The 16,487-nt window shown below is 36.2% G+C and overlaps 4 non-coding genes across 4 annotated transcripts; all 4 read right to left on the reverse strand.

Annotated features, from left to right (window-relative positions):
- Nucleotides 1-7,320: 7,320 nt before the first annotated feature.
- LOC143535885 (small nucleolar RNA F1/F2/snoR5a) lies at nucleotides 7,321-7,466 on the reverse strand. The gene has a single exon (XR_013135788.1). It is a non-coding gene; the product is annotated as a small nucleolar RNA F1/F2/snoR5a (small nucleolar RNA).
- A 41-nt stretch (nucleotides 7,467-7,507) lies between these two features.
- LOC143535883 (small nucleolar RNA Z196/R39/R59 family) lies at nucleotides 7,508-7,593 on the reverse strand. Its single transcript, XR_013135787.1, has one exon. It is a non-coding gene; the product is annotated as a small nucleolar RNA Z196/R39/R59 family (small nucleolar RNA).
- A 26-nt stretch (nucleotides 7,594-7,619) lies between these two features.
- LOC143535882 (small nucleolar RNA Z195/SNORD33/SNORD32 family) lies at nucleotides 7,620-7,704 on the reverse strand. Its single transcript, XR_013135786.1, has one exon. It is a non-coding gene; the product is annotated as a small nucleolar RNA Z195/SNORD33/SNORD32 family (small nucleolar RNA).
- Nucleotides 7,705-7,741: 37 nt separating this feature from the next.
- LOC143535886 (small nucleolar RNA U31b) lies at nucleotides 7,742-7,835 on the reverse strand. The gene has a single exon (XR_013135789.1). It is a non-coding gene; the product is annotated as a small nucleolar RNA U31b (small nucleolar RNA).
- Nucleotides 7,836-16,487: the final 8,652 nt, after the last annotated feature.

Raw genomic sequence — 16,487 nt, forward strand, 5'->3', positions numbered from 1 at the left:
AGAATGTGTATTGACTACAGGGAGCTGAACAAGCTAACAGTCAAGAATCGGTACCCCTTACCGAGGATTGACGACTTATTTGACCAGTTGCAGGGATCCAGTTATTATTCGAAGATAGATCTACGATCAGGATACCACCAACTTAGGGTCCATGAGGAAGATGTGCCGAAAACAGCCTTCCGAACTAGATACGGCCATTATGAGTTCTTAGTGATGCCTTTCGGGCTAACTAATGCGCCGGCTGTGTTCATGGATCTGATGAACCGTGTGTGCAAACCATACTTGGACAAGTTTGTGATTGTGTTTATAGATGATATTCTGATTTACTCACGGACCAAGGCCGAGCATGAGCAACACCTGAGATTGATTTTGGAATTGTTGAGGAAAGAAAAGTTGTATGCGAAGTTTTCCAAGTGCGAGTTTTGGCTTAGAGAAGTTCACTTTCTCGGTCACGTTGTAAACGAGAAAGGAATTCACGTTGATCCTTCCAAAGTCAAGGCCATAAAAAACTGGGAAGCGCCAAAAACCCCAACTGAGGTGAGGCAATTCATAGGACTAGCTGGCTACTATCGACGCTTCATTGAGAACTTCTCCAAAATAGCTCTACCTCTGACCGCGCTAACTCAGAAAGACAAGAAGTTTGTTTGGGGCAAAAATCAGGAAACAGCATTTCAAATGTTGAAACAGAAGTTATGTAGTGCGCCAATTTTGTCTTTGCCCGAGGGGATGGATGACATTGTTGTTTACTGCGACGCTTCACATCAGGGACTTGGATGTGTCCTTATGCAACGAGACAAAGTCATAGCGTATGCCTCACGCCAACTCAAGACCAATGAAAAGAACTACACAACGCATGATTTAGAACTTGGAGCGGTTGTCTTCGCGCTAAAGATTTGGCGCCATTACCTCTATGGTACAAAGTGTATAATCTTTACGGATCACAAGAGCCTTCAACATATATTTGATCAAAAGGATTTAAACATGAGGCAACGAAGATGGGTGGAGTTGTTGAACGATTATGATTGTGAAATTAAGTACCACCCTGGAAAGGCGAATGTGGTAGCAGACGCGCTAAGTAGGAAGGAGCGAATAAAAACGCTACGAGTCAAGGCTCTAAGGTTGACCATTCGCGCAGATCTCTCTACCCGCATTCGAGACGCTCAGCAAGAAGCCTTGAAACCAGAGTTTGTTAAAAACGAATGCCTTGGGGGTATGGTTAAGAATTTGGAACTTAAAGAGAACGGCAATCTATATTTCGCTAACCGCATATGGGTCCCTCTCAAGGGAGGATTGCGCGAGCAGGTATTGAACGAAGCTCACAAGACGCGGTATTCCGTACATCCTGGCGCAGACAAGATGTACCAAGATGTTAAAACGCTGTATTGGTGGCCCAATCTTAAAGGCGCCATCGCGACGTATGTCAGTAAGTGCCTGACGTGTTCGAAGGTAAAGGCTGAATACCAGAAACCATCAGGGTTGCTTCAACAGCCAGAAATTCCCATGTGGAAGTGGGAACAAATCTCTATGGACTTCATCACCAAACTGCCAAGGACACCTGGGGGTTATGACACAATATGGGTTATTGTGGATCGGCTAACTAAGTCAGCGCACTTCCTGCCTATCAAGGAAACCGATAAGATGGAAAAGTTAGCACGACTGTATATTCGAGAAGTAGTTTCAAAACATGGAGTCCCAGTGTCCATCATTTCTGATAGAGATAGTCGGTTCACATCAAGGTTTTGGAGATCGTTACAAGGGGCTTTAGGTACTCGTCTTGACATGAGTACGGCATATCATCCTCAAACGGATGGGCAAAGCGAGCGAACAATCCAGACATTGGAAGATATGCTACGCGCGTGCGCAATCGATTTCGAAGGTAGCTGGGATACTCATCTCCCATTGGTTGAATTTTCTTACAACAACAGTTATCACACAAGCATTAAGGCTGCGCCGTTCGAAGCTTTGTATGGGCGCAAGTGTAGATCCCCACTGTGCTGGGCTGAAGTAGGTGACAAGCAAATGACTGGTCCAGAATTGATCCAAGAAACAACAGACAAGATTTTTCAGATAAGGGATCGCCTTAAGACAGCGCGCGACAGACAGAAGAGCTACGCAGATGTGCGAAGGAAACCATTGGAATTTCAAGTAGGGGATAAAGTACTTTTGAAAGTCTCTCCATGGAAAGGAGTCCCCCGTTTCGGCAAGCGAGGAAAGTTGAATCCGCGCTTCATTGGACCATTCGAGATCCTGGAAAGGATCGGTCCGGTTGCTTATAAACTCCGTTTACCCGCCGAACTCAGTGGAGTTCATGATACGTTTCATGTGTCCAACCTCAAAAAGTGCTTATCTGACGAAACGTTGATTTTGCCGATGGAAGAGATTCACATCGACAAACAGCTGCACTTCATAGAAGAACCTATAGCAGTAACCGATTGGAAAGAACAAAAGTTACGCAGGAGCAAAATCAAGTTAGTAAAGGTTCAATGGAACTCGAGGCGTGGGCCTGAATTCACTTGGGAAAGAGAAGACCAAATGCGCAAGAAATACCCACACCTCTTTCAGAACATGGCTTCTGCCAGCAACGTCTCCTAAATTTCGGGACGAAATTCGTTTAACGAGGGGAGAATGTGACACCCGGTAAATTCCCAATCCCTTAAACTAAGTAATCAACCTAATAATTAGGTGATTGTAAATATTATGCGCGCCATGTTAGTCAGCGCGTGCATTTGTTATGTGCGCCCTGCGCGAGCGCGCCATGTTAGTCAGCGCGTGCATTTGTTATGTGCGCCCTGCGCGAGCGCGCCATGTTAGTCAGCGCGTGCATTTGTTATGTGCAACCTGCGCGAGCGCACCATGTTAAGAACCAGCGTGAGCATATGTTATATGCGCCATGCGTGAATGTTTTGGCTTTATGTTTTCATGTAACTTAAACGTTATGTTGTCTATGGGTTGACCATCCCGCATGATGCTAAGGCGGGTGCATCCTACATCGTTTATGCGCGTGCGGAAGGGAACTAACCTCCCCGCATGGCGGGAACATTGAGAGCTAGTTTGTCTGAAGCTCCAAGATGGAATTGACTTCAACATGACTGATCACTATGTTGAAATACCAAGACCACCTGGAGAATCTACAAATGAAACTCAATATCCCCAACTGCGAGAAGGTTACGCACCTACCCGCAGCAAAGAAATGTCCTTCACGCAGAAAGCTATGCGCACAAAGTGATGCGCACAGAACACTTAGTCTATTCTCCAGACATAAGGAGATTACTCCCGCCCAAAAGGAAACAGTAGCGTGTTTCAGAGATTTTCCACTTTTTACTGTACACTGATAAAAGTACCTGAAAAAGCACACTGTAACATGAAAAGTCAACTGTCAGCCACCCTATTCTCACCAACCCCAGACCTGCATGTCCTGTCCAAATCAAATCAAGATCTTTTGTCCACTCCTCCACTTTTAAGTAAACAATAAACAATAATAATTTCCATACTTTATCATCATTACACCTAGATATGAAAAGATTTCAATCCCCTAAAGCAAGGGATTGTGTTCCCTTGAGTTTGCCTATAAATATGTAACCTAAATTATCACTCAAAACACACTCCAAAGAACTGCAAACTCGCACTAATCATCTCCCGAGCATCCGTTATTTTCGATTCCGTTCCAGTTACTAGGTAAGCCGAGGTTATAACCTTGAGATCTACTTTCCAACCCTTATATTCTCCTATTTCTTGATCTTAATATATATACTTCTTGTTATTTAATCGTATTCTAGACCTTCAATTCCGAGGCCAACACCAAGAAAACCCGAATCTCGATTAATCCCTTAACAAGAACCACAGGTGAGTCTCACAGCCCCTATTTTCACTATTTTCACTATTTTAAACTGTTTTCGGGGCGAGGGACACGTACCTAAATAATGTTTTATCACGGTATACTTACAAGCTATGCAAGCGATTATGTGTTTAAGTTATGTTTCATGATGAGTAATGCAAACGGTTATCTAAGGTTTTCGATGTATGTGCGCTAGAACTCGAGTAAGTGATCACTTTACCATTGGAACTCTAAGGGTAGGGACTGCTGGTTTGATCCACCCGCTCGTAGGGGTTGCACCTCTTTGCATGGACGAGTGCCTAGTATGGTCATGGGGCAGTACTATGGGTTTGAGCCCGCTCGTAGGGGTCCCGCCTCTTTGCATGGACGAGCGCCTTGTTTTCCGGCACAACGTCCGCGCGTAACCCGCGGGACGGAATTATTATTTTAGCTCGTAGTGGCAGCGCCACTTTGCATGGACGAGCACATGTTCCTGAAACGTTCGGGCGTAACCCGCGGGACGGTATTACTTATTTTAGCTCGTAGTGGCAGCGCCACTTTGCATAGACGAGCACAGTTCCCAGAAATGTTCGCGCGTAACCCGCGGAACGATTTTATCAGAATATGTTGATATAACTGTTTTACCAAGCATGTGTTTTAATGATGCTATCAGAATTATGTTTCAGAATGATTTGTATCAAGATTATGATGCAATACGATTTATCAAGTTACTAAGACTTGTGAACTCACTCAGTTTATACTGATTCAAATGTTTTTACGTGTCTTTCAGGAGATAACTAGGTAGCGCATGGAGTCACACTTAGAGCACCTCACGCTGAACATCTAAACTAGCTTTTTGGAAGATTTTAGTTCTATCCCTTCGATGCGCGTGGTTGTTCCCGCCGCGCATGGGGATATGGCGTGGAAATCTTCAACAATTTTTATACTTGGATGTTTTTATGTAATTTTTAAACAATGTAATGTATTTGTATTAAACTTTTCATGCGCAATGAAAATCTTACTTTGAATGTTTGCAATGACCCGTGCTTAAGTATCAATTCCCACTCGCGCTCGCCCGGCTGTTTCCGCCGCTCAGGGCCGGGTGTGACAATTTCCATTTCAATTGGAAATTGCTTAATTGATCTGTGACCAACGATCAATGGTGGTGACAAACGATGGTGGTGCTCATGACAGTAGACGATGGTGGACTTTGATGGGTATGCGTTAAGTATTTTTAGGTTAATTACAATTATGCCACTAAGCAGTTTTAATTTCAATTAGAATCGGTGGTGCAGGAAGTCGCGTACCTAATGTACGATAACTGATTATTGTACAGTAACCCACCCCTATATATATACATATATATATATATATATATGTATATATATATGTGTGTGTGTGTGTGTGTTTTCTCTGGTTATTGTTGCCATGTTCCCGCTATGGTCTCTTTGTGGCAGCTGGCGGTTATGGTTCCAACTCAGGTCTATTGTTGACACACTCGGTGTTTTGTCAGTGGCTTTACACCAGACTTTGGGTTCATCTGCTTATTAAGGGCGATGATGATTATGTATTTGAGCCTACAACGATGAAAGTCTATTGTTCCTAGGTTCAAATTCGGAAATTGTGGCTGTTTTTTGATACATACATATATATATATATGTATAACATGTGTTCTTTTGTTTTCGGAAATTGGGTCTCTTTTAACTTTTTGTAATCTATCGTTAGAAAAACAATTTTCTTTTAGTTAACAGTTTATATCAAAGTGGATTCAACTGTAGCACAAGAATATTTATAAGACATATTTTTTATACATTATCAATTGTATTCTTCTATGTTTAACAATAATTGATTAGTAGCTTATGTACTCCATAGTCAAGAAATAGTCAGAAGAAATGATTGTGGAGCCTATGAATTATGATTACAGTTGTCGTCTTCCAACCTGGAAACAAGTCGCGTTGCCTTTATCGATTACCAGCTGTCGTTGACTACTCAAATCGCCCGCCCGGCAACGCGGGGCCAAAATACTTGTTTGCTTTAAATAACACTATCATTAAAAAATAGTAAAAACTAACTTCACCAAAATCCAAGCCAATGTAAAGTATATCAACTAGTTTTTGAAAGTGACCACACCATTTTATTTAGCACTAGGCCTCAAAAACCAATGACTCGGCCCTGACAAAGAAGAAATGCAGTTGGGAGTTGGGACTGGGTCGCGGCTGGAACCGAGTCACGGTTGAAAGATGCTAACCAAGATCTGCGCAATAGCATTTTAAAGACGATGAGTTTTGAAGTCAATTTTTATAATGTGTTGGAATGTTCAAAGCTTAGTCGTTTTTAATTTACTTGTTTAGTGAGATAAGGAAGTTAAGTGGAACAATGGTATCAGAGTTATTCATTCTTCACAACTTTGCAATTATTTCTTTGATTTATTCATTCATAACAAATGGTATCAGAGTTTGGTGAACCTATGTCTAGGAAAAAAACGGTTGAAGGCGATCAAGTCAATTAACTGAGCTGGATCAAAATTTGTATGTTTGCAATCAAATAAAGAGATCCTGTGTGGTTAAGAGTAACCAACTGAAGAAGACAATCTAAGTGAAGGGGTCTGATAAGCCAAATATCAAGATTAAGAAATGAACTAAATAACCATATTGCCAATTTTCAACGTAACCATATTGCCGATTTTCAACTTAGTAGTGTCAAGGCTTAATAGCCAAGGCGAAATATATTGATTCATCTCACGGGTGTTGTATAAATCAATGTCAAACAGTGGAGTTGAGACCAGCAATTAATAAGAGATTAATTGGATCAAACTTTAAAGTATAATTTTAAGTTTAATATACCCAAGCACGCATTTGCATACGTAATTTACAGTTTTAAACAAAACATTTTGAACAGAAACGGGCAAAAATCTCACTACAGACCCCTAATTTTTTACTAGAATCTCGTCATAAAGCGCTGATTTTGGCCAAAATGTCACCAGAAACCGCTGATTAATACTGATTTATGGCAAGATTAATTAGGATTTAACCAGGGCCTAGCCAGTGCACCACTGCCTCTCACATTCACTTCCATCTTCCATTAGAACAAGTAACAAAATACTTTTCATTCACTTCTCAACGTAACATTTGTGATTCTGCATTGCCAATGATCATAAAAGTGTAAAACAAGCAATAACAATTTTAAACACACCAACTAAATGATCCATATACATAAACCAACGCGTATAACAGTATCATTAACCATTTGACATATTTTCAAAATCAACTTAATTTTTATTCAGAAAACTATAAAAAACATAAAAAAAAAGAACCAGTTTATAAAAAAGATCAGTAACAGAGGAACCATCAGAAACCAAATTTTTATCCACAAAAGCTAATTAAAGCTACATCGGTCCGCATCATGGTTTGATCACTGTAAAAGCAATCCCATCATCTGGTTCCCCAGTATTCAATTCCCAAACAACAAATTTATAATTAGTATAAAATAGATACAACAGAAACTAAAAATGTAAACAGCAATATATAAGTAACAGTAAGCTTTGGAATATATCAGCAAACTGTGTCGCAAACCTGTTTTCATCGCTATCTGCCCGTTAAACGAGATGTCTAGAACATTAATTAGGTCCAGACATCAGATACCAAAGGCAATAAAAGTTGAAAAATATATATATAACAAAAACACAAAGTTTGAAGCAATCTCAGCCGAAAGATGGTGATAATTTAAGTTAATCACAGATAAACATCAGTTTAAAATAAATATTTGCATCATCGATTGCAATAATAATAATGATAATTTTACAAAGGACTGATCAGATGGTAGTGCATGTATTATAGATCATCATACAACAGTGCAGACGAAATTGGGTAAAATAAATCATCACTTCAATCCTAATTCACAAATTAAAAATTAAAAACAAAAAACAATGAATCAGATTATTAATTAATATGTCTATCACCAGAGAACTAAGTATATTAACGAAGCTCGTAAGGCTGGGGCGACAATAATAATCATCATATTCACAAAAAACAGATTCAAAAATATAAATAAGAACGAACACAGAGATCAGAGACGATGTTGTCTGGATAGAAAGAAAGAAGGGATTAAGCCGCAATGGTTAAGGATGAAGCTAGCGGCGGCATATATAGCAAACTAGGTAGGGTTTTGGGCTGTCAAGTACGGTCCGATTTTAGGGTTCTAATTAAAAAATTGTTTTGTAGAATTAATTGAAAAACTCAAACTAAAAGGCTTACGATTAACCTTTTGATTTTTTGAATAATTGATTTTTTTTATTCGGTTTTAGTTACCTATTTTATAATAATCAGAAATTACCGAACCAATTAACCAATACTTTTATCGTAAGAATCATCTTCTTCTAGTTAGACTATGTTCTAGTACTTCAAAATGATATTTATTCAACTTTCTTTAACCATTGTATGCTTGGTTTTAATATTTCATTCCATTAGTAACATTTATTAATTCGTATCGAATGACAGTGACTTTAAGTTATTTGCTAGTTAGCTCATCAACTGTTAAAACTTAAAATTGTGTTCATGAGTATTCCTTTATGTATGTTTGGAACTAATGTGTATAATCTAATTGTTTATAATGTGCATGGCTTTGATTTTAGTAGATTTCTTAACAAAGGTCAACAAAAATTTAGTTCGTGTTAAAAGTTTGGGTTTGCCGATTAATTAACCGAGCTAAACTAACCGTTAATAATCGATAAACCGAAACCAAAGGGTTCTTGTTTTTTAATAACCAAAAATTTCAGTTATGGTTTCGATTATTGCCATTGCCCGAACCGAACACGCCTCTACTTGGTTGTTATGTGTCTTAATCACCCATTTTTATTTAGGGTGCCATTTAAAGTCGTTGAGAAAATCCAAAATACTTGGGGACATGAAATGCCCGTTGCACTAAGGTATGGGACAAGTTAGAATAACTTTTGAAGATTTTCAGGGGTTTATAACGAGTATGGAATTTGTAATGTGTCCGACTACCGTACCCAATTACCCTATTACATAGCTCAGTTTATCCGATTATATACCCGAGTGACATGACATACAATATATCTTAAAAGTTATTAATTAGATTTTTGGTGAAATTGTATTATTTTTATCTTGTAGTTTTTGTTAGAACTAGATGTATCATATGAAAATTTGAGCATTAAAGGTCCATTAAAACTTGTTTGTAACAATTATTTGTTGTGTATGATTAGTTATTTGTAACATGTAATAATAATTATCTTTTATAATTAACTGATAGTTACTTACCCGATGTAATTGGCTAGTTATCAAAACTAGATAGATATCCAATGAGTTTGGAATGGGTTTTCAACACTAGGGAGATGTTTGAGATTACTTATTTTTATTAACTTATAATTTATAAACTTTTTGAAAAATAAAAAGATGTTTGGGAGTGCTTATATTGTTAGAGAAAAAGTTTCATAAATTATATTTTTGTGACTTATTAACTTAATAAAAAGTTGTAAAAATGTAAAATAAAGATTCCTAAACACCCGTTAGATAGACATCAGTATGATTAAGGGTGGCATACCCAACCCAAATGGATTGTTTTGGGTCAAGATGGATAAACTTTAAAAGTAAAATGGGTTATGATGGATCATAAAAATTCTTCAAGTGGGTCAGGATGGGTTAGAAATATACAAGTGAGTTTCATTTATAGGTTAAAATGGGTCAAAACAAAATATCCAAGTTATCCAAAATTTATATATTTCAAAATACCCAAACTATCACGTGCGAAACAAAACTCATCCGAAACCCAAAAAACGATAAAAAAGAAACAAAAACCCCGAACCGACTAAAACGAAACAAAAACGAAACTGAACCAAAATAGAAAAACGACCAAAACGAAACAAAAAAACGGGATTGAAACCGAAAAACTGACCAAAACAAAACAAAAAAAAACGAAATGCAACCGAAAAGCTAACCAAAACTAAACAAAAACACCGAATCGACCAAACCGAAACAAAACTGAATCGAAATACAAAAACGACCAAAACGAAACAAAAAAACCGATATGAAACCGAAAAGTTGACCAAAACGAAACAAAAAAAGTGAAATGCAACTGAGAAGCGGACCAAAACAAACCAAAAACACCGAATCGACCAAAACGAAACAAAAAAACCGAAACGAAACTGAATTGAAATAGAGAAACGACCAAAACGAAACAAAAAAACCAATATGAAACCGAAAAGCTGACCAAAACGAAACAAAAACAGTGAAATGCAACTGAAAAGCTTAAATCAATACAAAACAAAAACACCGAATCGACCGAAACAAAACAAAAAAAAACAAAGCGAAACTTAACCGAAATAGAAAAACGACCAAAACGAAACAAAAAAAGCGAAATGCAACTGAAAAGCTGACAAAAACAAAACAAAAACAACGAACCGACCAAAGCGAAACAAAAAAACAGAAACGAAACTGAACCAAAATAGAAAAAATGACCGAAACGAAACACAAAAATCGAATTGAAACTGAAAAACTGACCAAAAGGAAACTTAAAAAAACTAAATGCAGTTTAAAAACCTGACCAAAACGAATCAAAAACACCGAACAGACCAAACGAAACAAAAAAATTGAAACGAAACTGAACCGAAAAAGAAAAACTGACCAAAACGAAACAAAAAAAGCGAAATGCAATCAAAAAGCTTACCAAAACGAAACAAAAAAACTGAAACGTAACTGACCAAAATAAAACAAATGAATCGAAACGAAACAAGAAAAATGAAATGAAACCAAAAAAGCTGACTAAAAGAAAACAACACTGAGACCGAAAAACCGAGAAATCGAAACCGAAATAATTGAAACGAAAAGATACCGAAACCGACCGAAATGAAAAAAACAAATCCGAACCGAAAAAAACCCCCGAAAAACTTGAACCTGAACCGGTACGAAACAGAGTTTTTTTTTAACGAACGAGGATGATGGGGGAAACATTTTATTTATTTTACATTTTGCGTTTTTTATTTATATTTTGAGTTATTATTTTTTTAATAGTTTTTTTGAATTTTTTTTGAAGGGTTTTTAAAATCTTTTATATGTCAACCTTCATTTGGGTCAAGATGAGTTAGTTTTACCCATCTTGACCCATATTCATCCTAACCCTCTATTTTAAATACCCATCCTGACTTATCAACCAAATCCAACTCAACCCACTCCCATTGCCACCTCTAAGTATGACTTTAGGATGTACACCTCTAAATCTCTAATATCATCTTGAAAACATAATATTTCTTTTCTCTAATATTTATTCTCTCTCTTTCAACTCGCACGGCCCACACGATCAACCCGAAATTATTATTTGCGTTCGAAGCCCACATCACCTGGTCCGATGCTCTCCCTTCTCAACTCATTAAGCTCCCTTTTCTTTATTCTTTTTGTTATGTTGAAGCCCATGTGAGGCTCAAAGCCCATTATTTAAAGTCGGCCCATTTAAAATAATTTTAAAGTCCAATTAAGACTTGTAGACATGTAGTACTAGTAAGTACTAAGTAGTAACTATCTACCTACCGACTTCTAATTGTGATAATGTTTTACTACTAGTTTTTTACTTGATGTTTGTTATAGTATCGAAACCGAGAAAAACATAATAATAAATGTTTAGTCGGTTTCCGTTACGTTTGTTACAATGGCTTAACTGAAAAAAAATAAAATTTGCGGATTAGTACGGTGCCGCCAAGTAGCCTAATAGGACACTTGTGGTACCAAACTTCGTATTTGTTATATAGTAGACAGAATTACAGAAATTGTCTTTTATGTTTGTAACAAATTTCAATGGTTGTCCTTTATCTTTAAAAGTAACATAAATTGTATTTTACGTTTTGAAATGTTACATTGTTTGTCCGTTAGACCTAACCCAGTTAGTTTTTCTCGTTAAGTTAGGTCATGTGCGTTACACATGAGGGCAAATTTGTCAATTTACATATTTAATTATAAGCATTTTAAAAAACAAAAAAACAATTTAAATAACTTGATATATATATATATATATGATATATATATATATATATATATATATTTAATTTAACCCACCCAACCCCCCCCCCCCCTCCCCCTTCTTCTTCTTCTTCCTCCCTTCCTGCCACCAAACTCCCTTTCCGGCGAGCCACCGTCGCCGCCGTCTTCTCCGACGACGAAGACCATCTTCACTCCCACCAGAAACCACCATCACAATCTTGGATATCGGCAGCCTCAACCCATCTTTATACCCAGATTGCCTCAACCCATCTTTCAAATTCTTGGATATCGACAGCTGCTGGAACTTGGTGCACCCAGCGTACTCAGTATAAGTATTATCATCAACAGGTCCCACCGGAGACTTGGCGGATAACGGCGGTAGTGATAATGGGTTTGAACCCAATTCGGGTTTGCCGAATTAGATCCATTTGTTGAGTGATTCACTTTCTTGAAGCTCAGATTGGTGGCCTTGGATACGTACTTGCTTGGATTTGGGTTTCTTCATTGGTGGTGGTGTGTTAGGGTTTTGGACAGAGGTTGAAGATATGGTAGCTAACTAGGGTTTATGGTTGTGGTGGTCGGGGTTAACGGGAATGGTGGTTGTTTGGTGGTGGTTTACGGGAATGGTGGTCTTTGTTGTCGGAGAAGACGGCGGCGACGGTGGCTCGCCGGAGAGGGAGTTTGGTGGCAGGAAGGGAGGAAGACGAAGAAAGGGGGGTGGGTGGGTTAAATTATATATATATATATATATATATCTAGTTATTTAATTTGTTTTTTAAAATGTTTTAATTAAATATGTAAATTGACGAATTTGCCCTCATGTGCAACGCACATGACCTAACTTAACAAGAAAAACTAACTGCGTTAGGCTTAAAGGACAAACAATGTAACATTCCGAAACGTGAAGCACAATTTATTTTACTTTTAAAGATAAATGACAACTACTGAAATTTGTTACAAACATAAAGGACAATTTCTGTAATTCTGTCTATATAGTATTAATTAGCTTTAGAACTCGTGTAATACAGATTATGTTTCAAAAAATAAACAATAAAAATAAAGTTAAGTAATAGGTACATAATTAAAGGGAAAAAACATTTGTATATGTGTATATATTTCTAAGAGCATCCATAATGATAAAATATTGTTTTTATTACAAACTGACCTGAGATTTTAAATCAACTTTCAAAATATTCATTTCTTCTCAAGTAAACAATAAATAGTTTTTATTTCAAACCACCACCTCACTATTATTTTTCCATTGATGTTATCTATATATCCGTTCATATATTTATAAAAATACATAAATTGATTATTTTATTCCTATCTAATTATTGTAACAAAAAGTGATTATTTTATTATTGAAAATTTATATATTTATTAAAAATTTATATATTTATTTCATTTTCTTTTAGATTTGTAATAAATACAAATCAATTTGATTTTTACCATCAAATCCCAATCCTTAATTTCTTGTCAGCCACCAACCTACATCCTCCTTCTCTCCTTGTTCCATCTTCTTCTATCTTTCTTTCACCCACTCACCTCCCTTGCCGATCATGAAAGCATATGCATTAATAGGTTGAATTCAACATATTAATGAACCAACCAAGTTAGGGGATTTGGAGGATGAAAATTAAATTGGGTGTATTTGGTTGTTAAAGTGGGCCACATCCGAAGCGTTCTAATGGACGGTTTAAATTCACGGACGGTTTCTCTTCTCTTTCTTTCATTTGGGCATCTCCAATGGTAGCATCAGTTCGTGGGTTTCGTTTTGGAATTTAAACACTAGCCACATAAGCACTATTGGAGATGCTCTACGTATACTAATTGTACAAAGAACATAAGGTTGTTCACTTTAGGAAAACCGACTATTAATTTGAGGGTAACCCATCCCTTCTTATCCACATGAGATCTCAAAAAGTTGTCTTTAACCAAATTATAATCATTGTAATTAGGTAACATATTCCACAATACAAGTAAAATCATATACAACACAAATTCCATAATACAAATAAAAACAAACCCAAATCTTCGAAACCGTAAAAAACTCACTTGAAACAAATCTAACTCTTTCATGAGGTATATGAACATCTCTAGCAGCAGGGCTTCTTGGTCCATGGTGATCACACCTTCTATAATACCCTTGCACTTGTTGCAGATCCTTATCACCGATAGCATTAGCATGTCAAGCACGATAAACACAAAAGATACTTGTTTTTATATGCAAAAGGACACTCCATGTAAAGATGTCACTATTAGCATTGATTCAATGTACAAAAAAAAAAGTTAAAAAGAACAGCTATAACATTCAACATCAATTTTGGTCATCAAATAGTGTCCTATTAAGTTAACATAGTCAAGCAAATAACAGGTACTATTAGGTCTCCAAATAAGTCAAACATGATCAACAAACATTTTGGTATTATAGCTGATTAGGCTCCTGTATCAACGAACACCTGAATTACAATAATGCCCATGAAAATGTTGAACGCCAAGTTAAATTATAAAAATACCCAGAAAATATTACGGGCCAAACCAACCCGACTCGTATGACATGTTTAGACCCCTTACCCTGCCCAATCAGGTCAAACGAGTTGAGGGTTGTCCAATGTGTATTTTCTCTCTTTCATTTTTGTTCAAAAGATCTAGAACATCGTTATATAATTATTATTTGTTGAATAAAAATATTTCCCAATAATTATATAAAAAAAAAACGGACGATAAGTTTTGCGGGTCAACCCAGCCCAACCCATGCCGTTGAAATTTCCATGTTTATACTTGTAACCCTACCTAACCATGCCAACAGTTTACTGTTTGGCCTTGATGTTTGAGAAGATACATCAAACACTTGTTTTCTAGGTGTTGACTGTGATAAGAAGCTAGAGTGCTCGTTGAACAAAATTCATCTTTGTGTTTGTTTTTCTATAAAAGACGAGCCAAATGTTGTCGTAGATATATAACTACTTCTATCTTTATCTAAGTAAGAAAAAGCCACTTTTTATTTTCAAATCTATTCAGATGCAAAGTTGCAGCAATGGAATAGTTTCCACTAATGTCACATTGTAATTTTACATTACTCTTGCCATATCAGATATAATACATCAAACCTATGTTTAATATAAGCCCTAACCATTTTATAGTTGTTAATGGAAATAATGAAAAACATCATATATTAAGCAAAAAACCAATATAAGCCATAACAGATTTTACGTTCATTTGTTACAGAGAACAATCCATAACATTTAATCAACCCCTAAGATATAATACCTAATTGATGTTTAATTCATCTTCAACAAAAATCATTTTGAACCCGTATTTGAATGGAGAGACTTGATTACCTGGAATATGAAACAAAATCGATCATCCTAGAAGAGCAAACCAGAAACCCTAAACCTGGTTGGGCAATCGTAGAGTAAAAAACGAAGAAATTAATTAGTTCATGAGGCAATAAAATGATACAACAATCACGTTGTTGGGCTAAATCGAATCTTTAAGATCCACCATCAATAAATAGATCATAGGAAAAAAGAGCGGGATTTTGATAGCAAGGGACACTCTCTAACCACCACGTGTCATAATTATTTTACTTTATTAAAATACTAGACTAGATTTATAGCTCGTGTCACACATGAGATGATCCAAATTATAAAATTACTTAGTAAAACAAAAAATTACATAACGTATATGAAAAAATGTATTACATCTATGCTTGTATCTATACTATGCGTACATAAACTGCTTTTATTTATATCACAAAATGATTTTTTAATTAACTTAATAAAAAAATGCACGTGCAAAAACGTACCTAATAACGCTCTTTCTATTGAAAATTTCATTCGCCTTGTCATATATGTATAATTGAAATAATTTTGGTTATAAACCAATTTCAAAAATAAGACTTCTCATACGATAGTACTTTTAACCACTCAGCCTAATACAGAAGGAACATTACCTTTATTGATATATTTATTAATTTACCACCCATCGAAGAAAATGAGAACATTAAATTGTAACGACGGAAGTACTTCAAGAACTATATTTTTATGATCTACACTATGAAAAAGATTTTGATAAGTTTCAGGAGGCTTCTCAACTTTGTCACAATGACAACATAAAAAATTACATTTTAACTCATTCAATTTTGTGAATATTTTGCTTCATTTGAGTATAATTTTGCATGACATGTTTCCCATACAACGTTCTGATCACAATTGAAGAAAAAGTTAATGCTGACAAAAATATTTCAAATTTAATAAAATTTAGAAACATTGATAGGCCTAGGGGTGACATGTCAAAAGTGTTCGTAATCTTTTCTTAAATTTTAATAGCTGAGGAAAAATAGTCAATCTGTCAAATCCCGAACTTTTTGATTATTTCCAAAAATGCCATTGAAAACAAATTTGAACCCGAATCATGTTTAAAATTCTAACTTTCACCCGTTTGACATTTTCAAGTAAACAATTTAACACTTTGAACCCGTAACAAATTTGACAATAAATCTAGATAAAATGACAAAAGACGTCATTTGTGTTTAATCGTTTTTTCAGTGGACATCCTTTAGCAAAAGAAATGGCAGAAAACATCCTTTACATTTAGAAACTCTATCACATCATGTCATTTGATCCTGACACAGTTAACTTTTCTCGTTAAATCAGGTCTTGTGCAGACACATGAGGGTATTTTTG

Source organism: Bidens hawaiensis, unplaced genomic scaffold (genome assembly GCF_021521415.1).
Source record: "Bidens hawaiensis isolate Kalapana, Puna unplaced genomic scaffold, B.hawaiensis_p1.1 tig00010669_1, whole genome shotgun sequence".
Lineage (NCBI taxonomy): Eukaryota > Viridiplantae > Streptophyta > Magnoliopsida > Asterales > Asteraceae > Bidens > Bidens hawaiensis.